The sequence below is a fragment of the Mixophyes fleayi genome, chromosome 1 (genome assembly GCF_038048845.1).
Source record: "Mixophyes fleayi isolate aMixFle1 chromosome 1, aMixFle1.hap1, whole genome shotgun sequence".
NCBI classification, from domain to species: Eukaryota; Metazoa; Chordata; class Amphibia; order Anura; family Limnodynastidae; genus Mixophyes; species Mixophyes fleayi.
In genome coordinates this window covers 130953853-130968750 of record NC_134402.1, presented here as the reverse complement: position 1 = coordinate 130968750, position 14898 = coordinate 130953853, and positions in this window count along the sequence as shown.

Here is a 14898-nt window from a genome sequence, read left to right as displayed (position 1 = left end):
TAACATGGGAATGTTAATAATTTATGGTCGGGTCTGTTGAGAGGTGAAACTGGTCTGTTTGTTAAATGTGGAGGTTATTAATTTCATGTCTGGGCTGATGGGAGGGGGCTATGTTTGTTTTGCTAAATGGGAATGTTTTTAAATGTTATTCATTTATTGTAGGGGATTGGTTGGGAGGCTTTTAATTTAATGTTGGGCTGGTTAGGAGGAAGGAGGCCTAATTATTAAACATGGGTGCTTTTAATTTGATGTCGGGGCTATATGCAGAAAAATAGATATTACACTTAAATGCTATTGGTTAAATTTTGGAGTTGATTGGGTGGAAGTAGGCCTGTTTATTAAACAGAAAATGCTACTGATTTAAAGACCTTTTGGTTGTGGGGAGGGAGGCCTAGATTTTTCACTCACTGCTCAACATTTCAGAAGGTGAATAATAATGATCTCTTTTCTAACAGGACTCCAACCTTTCAAAATTCAGCCAAGCAGCAACGGAGCATAAGACCAGCAGGCAGAAGACACCGGCGATGCGTAACCACTGAGAATCAGCATTTACTGCTACACAGGTATGTTCTGGAGTGAAGGAACCTGGTGGTCCAGTGGCGAATGTGGTGCAGGCAGCCTATGTAGTCCACACATATTCGGCACCATTGCATACTACCAGGCCCGGCGCTTCCATTAGGCTAGGTTAGGCACTTGCCTAGGGCGCGACCGCTGACCATACCTGTCACGGCCGCCGCACAGCATTCAGATGCACGGGGGAGGGGGGAAGAGGCTATTGCTCACCACCGCCGCCTCTCTGCTCTGTCTCCTCCCCTCCCCTCACGAGTGTCAGTGAGTGGGCTGGGGCGCCAATTTTGTAAAAATGCCTAGGGCGCCATGGAGGCTAGCACCGGCCCTGCATACTACTCGATATGGCCGTGTACTCCATTTGAAAATTGGTACTATAGCTTATACAGTATTCTATCAATGGATGACGCTGCAGAATCCAGTAGTATGTGATGACTGTTTTTGCGCGGACTGCATAGGCTGCCTGCACCACATTTCTCTAATGACAGTGCACCAGGGTGCCTCCCCTAGACTAGGGGAGCCCTGTAGCAACAGAGGACTATGTGTAAGTGCGATCACCACAGTATCGATGGACCAGAGTGTCAGATTATAATCAAAAAGGTATGTAAAAAAGGGAAGGAACATATAAAATAAAATGCAATATAAAGGCAGGTTTGTTTTTTGTCACATTATTTATTTTCATTAGTTAAGATTTACATTTATAATAATAAAAGAATTGCTGGGGATTAAGCAAAACTAAAATAACCTTTTTTTATTGATAAAAAAAATAAATAAATATATATATATATATATATATATATATATATATATATATATATATATATATATATATATATATATATATATATATATATATATATTTACACCGCAAACAGCCCTCTAAGGATAGGCTGCTACTTATGGTGCCAGTGCTGTGTGCTTGCCCCCCAGGCTAATGTCTGCCAGCCAGCCTCTGAAGAGGTGAGTGAGCTGCTGGCCATTAGAGGAGAGGAGGAAATAAAAAAGCAAATCACAGGGACTGTATAAGATGCCACAGAGTACTACAACATTGCAAAAAAATTAACATCCTGGGGGATCAAGCGCAGCCAGCAGCAGGTTGTAAATAAGTTAAAGGCACTTAGCAAACAGTACTCAAAATTGCATGACCACAACCACAGAAAGAGTGGTGCTGGTCATATGGAATGGCCCTTTTATGAACAGAGTAATGTGGTCTTTGGCAACCCTGTCCTGGCAAATCCAATAGTCCCCTGTCCCCCTCAAGCTGCCATGATGAAACCCTGAAAGCACTCAATCTATCATCACTTGCAATGAGTGATGATCCCCTGGAGAAACATGCAGAATTAGACACCTCAAATGTGCACAAAGACAGCATCAATATGTCTACAGAAGAATTGGCAGACTCACAACTTTTCCCAGCGACACTACCATCGCCAGAGACACAACCATCGCGAGATACACAGACACAGACACAGCCATTACTTTCAAACAGTAAGTTATTAACTTTAAAATTTAACAAGTAAATGAAATAAATATATGACAGTTTAACATTAAAAAACTAACCTTAAACACATATGAAAACATGAACATGTTAATGTTGCAGCAACAAGCAAGAGTGCAGGAGGGGAGGAGGCCTCGAGCACATATTAGCTTACAACACTGCTATTTTATTTTCATTCATTCATCCTTGGTAGCCATAATGGTTTTTCCCATTTCTAGCTTACAATGTTCCTCAAAGGAAGAAGAGGCTCAATAAGATGGAACAAGCAGCAAAAGCCATGACCACAGTAATGGTTGAACAGCTCAAGGACATGGATATGGTTATGCAGACCCAAGAAGACTCACGTCTCAAACGCTTCATGGATAATTAGTGCAAGCTGGACTTTTTCATTACGCGAATAATGGTTATGCAGGAGCGGATTGTCAGGGAAAAACAAAGAATTTATGATGGCTTTCCTTGATCGCCTAGTGCCAAGATTGCAAGGGCCTGTACAATCTCAACCACACTCTCCATGTCACCCTGCCAGGCCTTACCCCTTATAATAGAGGGCAACAATTTTTCGAAAAAATCTGACTTATCGCCAGACTGGGAGCCTGTTGACAAATAAGGCCATATATCCAGTTAATCTGAGCTGAAAATGAACTGAAAAGAAATGGCCTGCAAATAATCCCCCTACTCGCTACATAGGAAATAGTGCACCCAGGGTCTGATTTTGAGTCAGGAGCAAAGCAAAGAAAAGGAGCAAATTTGCACCTTGGCAAAATCATGTTGCATTAGTGGGGGGGGGGGGGGGGGGAATAAATTTGGTAAATGTAAAATGTAGGGACAGATTGGGTTAAGGCATGTTATAGATCAACTTTAATTTGAGTGTATAAATAAAGCTATCCACTATTTGTGTGCTACTTGAAAAACAGCCAGTATTTTCCTTGCGTGCAAAAAAATAGGTTAATTTGTACCCCTTGCATTGTAACATGGCTTGTCCAGGTGCACACTTGCTCCTTATCTTTGTGTGCTCCTAATTTAAAATCAGGCCCACACAGAGCAATGTTATCACATTTAATATTTATAAAAACTCTCTGCAATTTAGTCTGATTTGCACACTAGTTTGTTTTGATTTGTTATATAATTATTTCCAAATCTTACATAGAGTATACAATGTAAAATATAACTTAAGAAGTGAAAACATTTAAAACCTTGAAAACTTTTTAATCCTAAACTTGTATATAATGCATTTTATTTTATACATGAATACATTCCCAGCCTACATAGAAAATGTAATATCATTAGCTGTTTTCATGTATAGACAAAAGTCATAGATCTTCAACTGTTATAATGAGATGACCAATATGCTATAGAATTCAGATTATAATAGTATTATAGCAATGTATAAAATGCATATAGATCTAACTTTATTGTAGAAGTGCAATGTGTTTATTGAAAATGACAGTTTATGTACAGCTTTAACATGTGTTCAAAGAAGAAATATACAGACAGCATATGTGTAGCATTAGTGACCACCATATGGTAGGATACAGAAAGTGATGCTGGGAAACAGACTGTTTTAGCTGTAATACGAAATGGTTAACATAAGCAACACTTTCTTTGTTGTGTATCAAGAAGAGGTCAAGAATGTGTTAATGGCTCTTTGTTTTGTTTTCAATACCTACTTTTGCAAATTATTCCCAGGAGTTTCTTGAATGTCAAGAGAGATGATGGAATCAAGCAAACAATGGAAAAACAAAATTGTATTTTCAGCAGAGAGACAAATTCATTACTGTCATGGCAATTGCAAAGCCTGGATGTTATTGATGAAAATATATGTTAGTGACCTTTTTGAGAATTTTCAATGGATTTAGTTTTAATGAGGTAGCGTTTGGACATGGGATACAATTATCTGAGGAGAAAATAATATTCTCAAAAATAAGATTCCAGTAGTGTCTTAATGGTGGTTTCATGATTAGGATATTTTATGAGAAAAACAAACAAGGGTATGTTTAAGATTTTAATGTATAAGTATATGTATAGCATATGTAGACAAATATATAAAAGCCAGAAGAGACATGCTACCACCAACCTTCTTTCATGAATTCCTTCATTGATTTAAATGTGTCTTAACAATTCCACTGGATTTAGCTCAAAACCACTATAATAGTAAAATATTTAAATAAGAGAAACATGATTTGACATCATGCAATATAACTAATGTTAATTAAGGGACAGGTCCATATGTGAGAACAGGAAATGCTTTGAATAGACGTTGTTGTCATACATATTCATTTCCAAGTAAAGAATATGAAATAGCCATGCTAAACCTTATAGTAGACAGCAAAAAAATGTATTGGGGGATCTTAGCTCGAAATAGCACTACTTTTGTAACATTTTTAAATATCTTGTAACACTCCTAATAGGAAATTCGGGATATAATAGATTACTCCCTGACTGATACAAACTACAATTAGAAAACCACGACCAAGTCGATTTTGTGTTAGACCACACTCATTTTCTGACAGGCCATTCACTTGCTTGCCACCAAAAATCATGAGTCTCTAGTGGAAGGTTTGTTTTTATTGTATTATATAAAAAATATATAAAATCAAACATTCAAATAAAATAAAAACATAAAAGCAAACACACCACCCCAGAAATCCACAAAATAAATAAATAACAAGTAAGATATGTACTCTTAAACAATAGCCAACTTTGGGGTGGTTTCTGACAAAATAGCTCACTATTGGAGCTCTTAATAAAGGAAAGCTTAGGTTTCTATGAATTAGGAGAACACTTTGCTTTAAAAATAATCAAACACTACAATGGCTATACTCAGGGAGGGCTGGAAAATTTCACCCCGGGGAGCAAGACTCGACTCAGAAGCCTATTTTAATGAAAAAAAATTAAGGTGACCCAGCCCCAGGTAGCCCATTATGCCCCCTTGCCCAACCTGCCCAGCCTATACTACCCCAAAATTATAATTGATATTAAAAGTGAGTCCCTCTATTATATAAACAAAACATTTTATTCCTGCTGGAGTATTCTGGATGATCTAGCTTCTAAAACTATTCTCTATTTATTTTATTCTGTAAAACATTTGTATTTTTGGATAGATATTCTCACCCTTGGCCAAGAGAACATATGACACTATTTATTTCCTGTGAGATCATTTACTGTATTATTGCAAAACTAAACAGTTCAAAAATATGTTGTTTTTTTTAGTTCACAAGAAATGTCCTCTATGTTGTTAATTATGAGTATTTGGATCTGAAGGATACAGATATATGTATGCAGATTAACATATACACAATGTATAGAAAAAAATTGTGAGAAAAATAAATATATGCAGTCTGCACAAAATAATCATGTTGTAGGGCTTGTAAACACAAGTTAAAACATAGACAAAACTGTGTTAATTAGAGATGGTCGGCCTCGGTTCCCCGAGAACCGAACCCACCCGAACTTTGCCTATCCGAGTACCGAGCCGAGCAGGCTCGGTACTCTCCCGCCCGCTTGGATTCCAAATCGAGGCCGAACGTCATTGTGACGTCGTCTTATCTCGGGGATCGGTTCTCGCGATACTTGAAAATTATAAATACCTGCCTCCACAGCAATCCATCGCCATTTGACAGAGGGAGAGAGCAGGGTGGAGTCGCAGGCTGATTAAAGCAGGGACAGAGAATACAATTCTGATTACAATTCTGATAAAAATTCATAGAGAAGAGCGGAGGATAGAGGAGTCTTTTTTTTCAATATTTGGCACTACAAGTGCTTTGGGGTGTCCCCCATTCTTTTGCATTAATATTTCTGGCTGTCAAAAGTACTATCTGTCAGCAGACTTAAAATATAATATTTAGCACTCCCAAGTGTCAACATGGCATTCTATACACGCAGTGGCAAAGAGAGAATGAGGCCTTCACCTTTGTCTATTAGTGACAGATCAAAAAATGTTACTGAGCCTACAAGTGGTGCACAACTACTGTTACGCGTCAAAGCCGAGCTGCAAGATAACAGTGAGGCATTAGAGGATAATGTTTGCTCTGAATCACAAATGACACCAATCCCTGTGGAGAGTCCATCCAACAGTGGGATGTCTAATCGTGAGCTTTCTGTTAGTGTACCCATAAAGAGGGACCCTTTCAGCAGTTCTGCTGATGTGTGCCTGAACAGCCCGAGTGTAGCTGGTGATACACAAATTGAGGATGCCACTTTGGAAATAGAAGAGGATGAGGGGGAGATTTGTGGAGGTGACGAGGGAGCTAATGAGGATGCTGATAAGGATGAGGTTGTTTGTTTTAGTCCTGCACCAGTGGCAGCAGTTCTGGCACGTGACAAGAAAAAGGCCATTGTCATGCCAGGCCATAAAACCAAAAAATCCACTTCTTATGTGTGGAATTATTTTTACCCCAATCCAGACAACTGTATAGCCATTTGTAGTGTATGTCAAGCCACAGTCAGTCGAGGGAGGGACTTTAACCATCTTGGAACCTCATCTATGTTACGCCATTTGATGAGAGTTCATGGCAAAGTGTTGGGAAAAGCGGAAAGTTCTTCCCAAAAAATTACAAGCACTCCATCATCAGCTTAGACCCTCCGCTCACAGACATCCCGACGGCTACAAAATTCACCCACCACACTATCCTCATCAATATCCTCAGTAGCGCTCGGAGTTAGCCCTGCATCCCACTTATTAAGACTGGATGACTCCTGCACTATTATTGATTTCTCTGAAGAAAGCGTTTGTCCCACTGCTGCTGCTGTTGCTGCTGCTGGGGGTGAATCGTCAGCCCAGAGGAAGGCCAAGAAAAAGAGCAGTCCTACATTTCAACAATTAACTGTGAAACAATCATTTGCTAGGGGAAGCAAATATGACAACAGTCACCCAGTCGCCAAGCGAATCACAGACGCCATGGCTGCCATGTTAGTGTTAGATCTGCGTCCAATATCCACAATAAACGCAGCTGGTTTCTCACAGTTAATTGAGGTTTTGTGTCCGCGTTACAGAATTCCATCGCGACACCATTTTTCCCATAAAGCTATTCCACAACTATACCAAAAAGTGTGTACAATTGTAGCGATTGCGCTGAAAAATGCCATTCTGCCCACTGTCCACTTAACCACAGATATGTGGACAAGTGGAAGTGGTCAAACCAAAGACTATATGACTGTGACAGACCACTGGGTTGGTCATTCACCTTCACCAGCAGGAACAGCAGCAGCATGTATAACACTACGTAACATTTGTCACAGGCAGGCCGCCACTCTTTGTATCACTGGCTTCACTAACAGGCATACAGCTGACAATTTGTTACGCAAACTAAGAGATGTGATTGATACATGGCTTATACCACTTGGACTCTCCCCAGGATATGTCATTTCTGATAACGCCAACAATATAGTGCAAGCATTACAGCTGGGTGATTTCCAGCACATTCCCTGTTTTGTTTACACCATCAACTTGGTGGTGCAGAGCTTCCTACGAAATAACCGTGAGGTACAGGAGATGCTTTCGGTGGCCCTTAAGATTTCAGGCCATTTCAGGCATTCGGCCACATCATGTAGGAGATTGCAGCAGCTACAAAAGCAGTTTAACTTGCCCTGTCACCAACTTAAGCAGGAGGTGGTAACTAGGTGGAATTCCACCCTGTACATGCTGCAGAGGATGGAGGAACAGCGCAAAGCCATCCAAGCATATTGCACAAGCCATGACATTGGGAAAGGAGGGGGCATGTATTTCACTCTTGTACAGTGGGGAATCCTTTCAGGGCTGTGCAAGGTGCTGAAACCATTTGAAGTTGTGACGTGTGAAGTGAGTGCAGATTCTGCTAGTTTGAGCCAAGTCATTCCTTTAATTAGACTATTGGAAAAGCCGCTTGAGAAACTGAGGGAGGAGATGAAAGCAAGCAATTCCGCAAAATATGTTGGCCTTGTTGATCAAGTAATTCGCTTCACAATGATCCTCGAGTTATTAAGATCTTTAACTCGGATCAGTACGTTTTGGCCACTGTGCTTGATCCAAGGTTTAAGACCTACATTGAGTCTTTGCTTCAAAATGAACGAGATGTGAACTTTTGCAAGGAGCTATTGCTCAGCAAGTTGTCGTCAACCAAGGCCCAGTTCAGCAGACATGTCCTCCTTCAGTTTCTCAAGCCATGACATTGGGAAGGAGGGTGGATGTATTTCATTCTTGCACTCCTTCAGTTTCTCAAGCAGCTGCTGTTCGTAAAAAATTTAATTTTCCCCAAAAAAGTAGGGAGGACGCAGAGGGCAGACCAGAACAGTTTAACATCTGAGCTGGTTTGAAGGATTTTTCAAAAAAATGTGTGACCTTGCCCATAACTCCATCCAATATGAGTATTAACATGCAAAGGATGGTGGAGGATTACTTTCAAGAGGTAATTGATATGGAAATGTCAGACAGTCCCTTTTCTTACTGGGAAGAAAAGCAGGCCATTTGGAAACCCATGTACAAACTTGCTTTGCAATACTTAAGCTGCCCACCCTCCAGTGTGTACTCTGAACGAGTGTTCAGCACAGCAGGGAACTTAGTCCGTGATCGCCGTAGAAGGTTACTTCCCAAAAATGTGGAGAAAATGATGTTTATAAAAATGAACTACATCTTCCACAAGGAAGGCCTTCACCATCCAAGACATCCAAGCACTGACTGTTCTCTAATGGCGGATTCAAGCGGCGATTAATTGATACTCTGTGATGATGACGTACAGACTGATGAGGGTGAGGATGAAGCTGAAGATGATGACGATAACATCTTTTTAAAACTTTCTATGTAAGTGTAGGGTGCAATCTACCCCCAAAGAGGAAAGGGACTAGGGGCATTTCCATATCGTGTACCGTCTTGAAAGGCTGTTGTTTGGGCAATTTCTCCTTAAGGGTAGGGTGTCATACACCGAGTGACCCCAAACTGGCTTTCTCCATTTCAATTAATATTGTACAGTCTATAACGGCTGAATTTTTGGGTATTTTATACAAGTGGAGGGGGGCCTAGAGAGACAGAAACCAAACTGGCTTTCTCCATTTCAATTAATATTGTACAGTCTATAACGGCTGAATTTTGCGGTATTTTATACAAGTGGAGGGGGTTCTAGAGAGATCGAAACCAAACTGTCTTTCTCCATTTCAATTAATATTGTACAGTCTATAACGGCTGAATTTTTTAGTATTTTCTACAAATTTAGTGGCGCCTAGAGAGACAGAATCCAAACTACCTTTGTCCATTTCTTTAGATATTTAAGTATAAGTGTAGGGTGTAATATACATCCAAAGACGATGGCTGCATTGCCAATATTCATAGATGGAGAGGAAGACAATCTGGTTTGTGTGTAGAATTAATGAAGGCCTATCAGGAATGAAACTGTTTTTTGGATAATTAATTAGCTTTACAATTACATTACTTATCCTACAAACAGGTGGAGCACTAAATTTGGTTATCTTAGGCCCAAAAACATTGATTTTTAATGAAAATGGCAAAACAAAACCAAAACCAAAACACGCAAGGGCGGTTTTGCAAAACCAAAACCAAAACATGAAGGTAAACTAGATCCAAAACCAAAAACAAAACCAAAATACGGGGGTCAGTGAGCATCTCTAGTGTTAATACATGTTCACAATGGTCCCAATTCTGAGTTAGAAGCAAAGCAGAAAAAATAACAAATTTGCACCTTAGCAAAACCATGTTGCGTTGGAGGTGGAGGTAAATTTAAAATGTGGGAACAGATTTATAGTTGGGATAGGGCATGTATTAGATCAACTTTAAATTTCAGTGTAAAAATAAAGCTATCAAGTACTTGTGTGATACATGAAAAAGCAATCTGCCAGTATTTTACTTGTGTGCAAAAAAATTAAATCAATTTACACCCCTTGCATTGTAACATGGTTTGCCAGGTGCAAAATTGCTTTTTTTGCTGTGCTCCTAATGCAGCATCATGCCCAATGTGTTCCTAAGCTTTGTGGATTTCCTCTGGGTGCTCCGGTTTCCTCCCATACTCCAAAAACATACTGGTAGGTTAATTGGCTGCTACTAAATTGCCCTTAGTCTCTCTCGGTCTGTTTGTGTGTTAGGGAATTTAGACTGTAAGCTCCAATGGGGCAGGGACTGATGTGAATGAGTTCTCTGTACAGTGCTGCAGAATTAGTGCCACTATATAAATAGATGATAATGTTGTACCAAAGGTGTAGAATAAAGGCAGGTACATACCTGTGACATACTGTACATCGTGTTCAAAACATACCTCCTTCAAAACACAGGATGAGGAATTGTGAGTATCAGAAGGGGAGTTGTTAGCGAAGTGTCAATAAATTGTTTTGGTGTTTCTGCTTCTTACATGATACATTTATATGCCACCTATGAGACTTATTGTAAAGTGTGAAAGAAGGGGTAAAATGTCAGAAGCACTGGTCTTACACCTAAGCAAGGATCTCTTCTCTCTCATATTCATGAATTATATAACTACAATACCCCTTTTCCCCCATTTACAATTTTACCAAGATGATTATTCACACTTTGATGAGATCCTGGAGATTGTATGACCAAAAGTCTTGAAAGCCAACACAAATATGAAAATTACTCTATCTGCAGAGTTAAGCTGCTGGCTACACTAGGATTGTTTATTATTATTATAACCTATATTCCTTGACATATAATTGTATATGTAATACACATATGTAGCAAAGCTGTCTTGTTCCTCTCTGCAGAATGTACAGCCCATTGTCATGGGAATGTATGGTGAAGCAGAGGTCAGCCCCTGCAGTTAGTCTGAGCTGAAAGGAGAGATAGGAAGGAAGGAGAGGTGCAGGCAGTCTGAGGTATGTGTGGCAGTAGCCACAGAAGGGGAGAGGTCTGAGAGCAGAGTGTTCTGGAAAGACAGAGTGTGCCCACTGACATTGAGACTGCAGAACTATAAAAGAAGCTGCTTGGTGCAATGTGACACAGAAGAGTCTTGTAGCAGGAACCCTCCAGAAAATCCGCTGTGAAGCAGCCTGGTGGAAATTTCACACAAAGTGAGCCTATGTGTGGAGAATAAGACTATCAATATTATCTAATTGCGTGTTAGAAGAGAGGGACAGCTAGCAAGGTCAGGTAGTCCATGACCCAAAAGAGTCCATGACCCAAAAGTGTCCATGACCGTCATCTTCATCCACAGGGAAAAAGATAAGTAATAGCACATCAAACACTGTGATACCTTTATTGCTGCTTTAAGAAAAGAACAGTATACCTCTAACATTAACCTGTGCTACCTGCCAGAGATATAAAGATAGTCAAAGTATCAGCGATGTAATGCAAGTTACATCTAAAGATATCCAAGTCAAGTAGACCAACATTTATACATGTGCACCAATGTTAACATGTTAATCTCACAAACTATTTTATATTGCTAGGACTGTGATTACTGTGTTAAATCATTGTTGATTTATATTTTTCACACTGTGCGTGAGATTTGAGTTGAGAGTTTGGGTGCCAGTGAATGCATATGTGGCAGCAAACTTGTTTGTTCGTTATTACAATTCACTGTACTGTTGTCTTTGATTATTATCTTACCCGTTGTCCCACTTATCCCATCCAGAATGTCCCCATATTTAAATCTGCCTTACCCATTTACTTTCCCCCTTTATTCCATGTGTTCCATTATTATTCAGAGAGCAGTGTGGCCGGGTACAAGGGGCTTCCTGAGTCGACCCTTGGTGGATTCAGTCACAGTCCACATCCCACCATACTGTGTAGAAGATTCTGGTGGATGCACTGAAGAAAGAGAGAGAAAACATTTCACCCCCCCTTTCAGAGTGCTAGGGAAACGGGTGCTACACATATTATACATAATCACGTACAGTAAAAGAAGGTTATTATTGATTGGCTTATATATAAGGCAAATAACTTTCCATTGGCTTAATCTATGCTACCAGTGTTGGACTTGGTGCATGTGATGGCAAGAACATCCAGATACAGATGCCATCAAGAAATGGTTCTAAAGAACAAGAAAATATGTTTACATATTTTAACCACAATAGTTTTATAGGCATTGATTGAAACAATTGTATTATTCTTAGAAGCCGGTGGGGAGATCTATGACCTGTAAAAAAAAACAAAAAAAAAAAAAAACGTTGCCTTTTAAAAATCTTTTTTTTTCCTGTAAGTTGCTCATTATTCCTTTGTGGAATTAGTGTCATAGATCTGAGTCTGGCAGTGAATATAAAACAAAATAAATATACCAGGTACCAGGTACACAGCTACTCTGAGGTGGTAACTTACCTCAGGAATACAGCACAAGAACAAAAGCCTTTTTCAGAACCAGAAGAGGAGGAAGGTCCAGTTGATGTAAATCGAGAAGGACAGTCATGGCTGCCAGCAGCTCACTGCTCACTCATTTGCACCATCAGTATGGTTTCAATTTTTTTCAGTGCCTAGTAAAGGTATCCCAAGAGTAAAACTTAGTATTTATTTTTATAGTTTCTTAAAAAAGAAAAGGATATGTCAGGTCGTTATGCACATTGTATCTTTTGAAGAGGGAAAAGTTCCATACATAGTTTATAATTTTTATTTTTTCACAAGATACCTATTGCAGACATTATTGTCAAATTGTACAAAGGTTCCTGTGGTGCAATCAGATTTAATCATGTAACCTTTCCCTGCTTGCTTGTAGCACACCTCTGATAGCCTGCAGTGTGACTTTTTGCAATATGTGTAAATATTAATTAGTAATTGTTTTATTACCTTGATATTCCGAAAAATGGAAAAATGTAAATGTTCTGTTATTTATAAAAAAAATGGCTGTAATGCCTGCGGAGAATAGCAAATGCACATGGATATCCTACCTTTTTTCATGAAAGTACACCTACCATATGCCTGAATCCCTCAACACTGCTCCCCACACCATCCTGATTGGCTCACCACAGCACCAAAAATTTAAATGGCTATTCAGCTCACTGTCCCGGCCACCGATCGGTTTGCACTGAATAGCTTCCAATTCGCTGCCACCAGTGTCGGCAGAACCAAAGGGGCATGGGAAGGACCTACCTGTCTCTAGGAGTTCAGGTGAGTACCCCATCTGTTCCCTCGTCATAGATACTAATTGCTATATTTTTGGGATACATTTGCCAAAATGCAAGTTACCCCTTGTTTGAGCATGTGGGTCCACTAATGTTTTCTTGCCCACAAATGTTTTAAAGTGACCATAAGTGTATGTGGGCGTTTTGGTCCTTTTAGGCCTGTATACTGAATGGTACAAAGGTTTTTGGAAAAAATAGGAGATGTAGATTTTGTGTGATACTGTTTGCTATAAAAGATAAATACTTTAAATGACAATCAAACCCCAATATAGTAGTAAAATGACAGAGATGAAAGTTTCTGAAACAAATGGAGCAATTGTGGCTCATAATGTAGATTGGGACATTTGTGAGGGTAGATCAGGGTGAGTAGTATAAGATTGTTTTCGGAGAGCGTTTAGAAACTTGGGGGTATATTTACTAAACTGCAGGTTTGACAAAGTAGAGATGTGCCTGTAGCAACCAATCAGATTCTAGCTGTCATTTTGTAGGATGTACTAAAAAAATAACTAGAATCTGATTGGTTGCTTTAGGCAACATCTCCACTTTTTCAAACCTGCAGTTTAGTAAATATACCCCTTGATGTTTGGAGAAGAGATTGGTAGGGCATGGTATGGAATTTTGTAAGTGGATACTGGCACTGAAGTAGTTTGGATTGAGAAGTGGTTATCAGAGAGGAGGCGAGACAACAACATGTATTGTTAGGTTAGATTGGGATCACATGCAGGTCGAAAAGCTAAAACTGTGTTTCTGTTTCATCATTCAAACACAGAGACATGACATACCTGTGTACGAATTAACCAATCCAATGTGTGCATTTCTGCATTGCAAATCTTCACATCTGCCAGTCACTGTCTGCTTGTTAGCAGTGAGAGAAGCACCTCCCTGCTAACATGGCAATCTGATGCTGAGGAGTTAAAGAGAGCATAGTGGACATATTTAGCTAAGTAGTAATTATTTCATGCTTTTTCGTGAGCTCAGTAATAAACAACCTTTCCATATCATAATGTATAATAGTTTATTTAAGCTCCTTTAAGTAACCATCTGACTAACTAGCACATACTTGCCAACTCTCCCTGAATCTCAGGGAGACTCCCTGAAATAAGGGTGATCTCCCTCACTCCCTGAAGAGTCTGGTATTCTCCCTGATGCTGAGCCAGTACAAGAAGTATTTGGCTTTGCCATCTGTGGAATGATGACACAGTTCATAAATTGTGTCCTATATCCATGTATTGATGCCTATGGAGGTGGCCTTTTTCTTGGAAACCAAGATTTAATCAAAGACTAACAGGTAAGACAACATGACTTCAGTAATGGAAACAGAAATGTAAAAGACACTTCAGTCTCTAGAGATTCATTAGCTGCTTAACTTTAATGCATAGTTGCCTACTCTCCCGGAATGTCCATGAGACTCTTGCATTTCTGGAAGGACTGCCAGGAGAGCAGAGCAACCTCCTGGTTCTCGCCCCCGCAATAGATAAGTGGCAACCCCACACGCCCACCTCTCCCAGGATATCCCTGAAGCCAACGAGGAAAAATTGGCAAATATGAACTAACACAATATTAGATACTCACCAGCACAGCATTTTCGGGGTTGCCTGGAATATTCTGTAGACAGCTTCACTCTTTTGGACATAGCTATACTCTACCAGATGACCCCACTCTGTTCAAATCATCCACGCAGCTCTGAATGTAGGGTACACAGTTCTTTGGTCGGCCAACCAAATCCTTCAGTTACTCCTATAAATATACATTTAAAAATAGTTAATATGGACTACTTCAAAAAT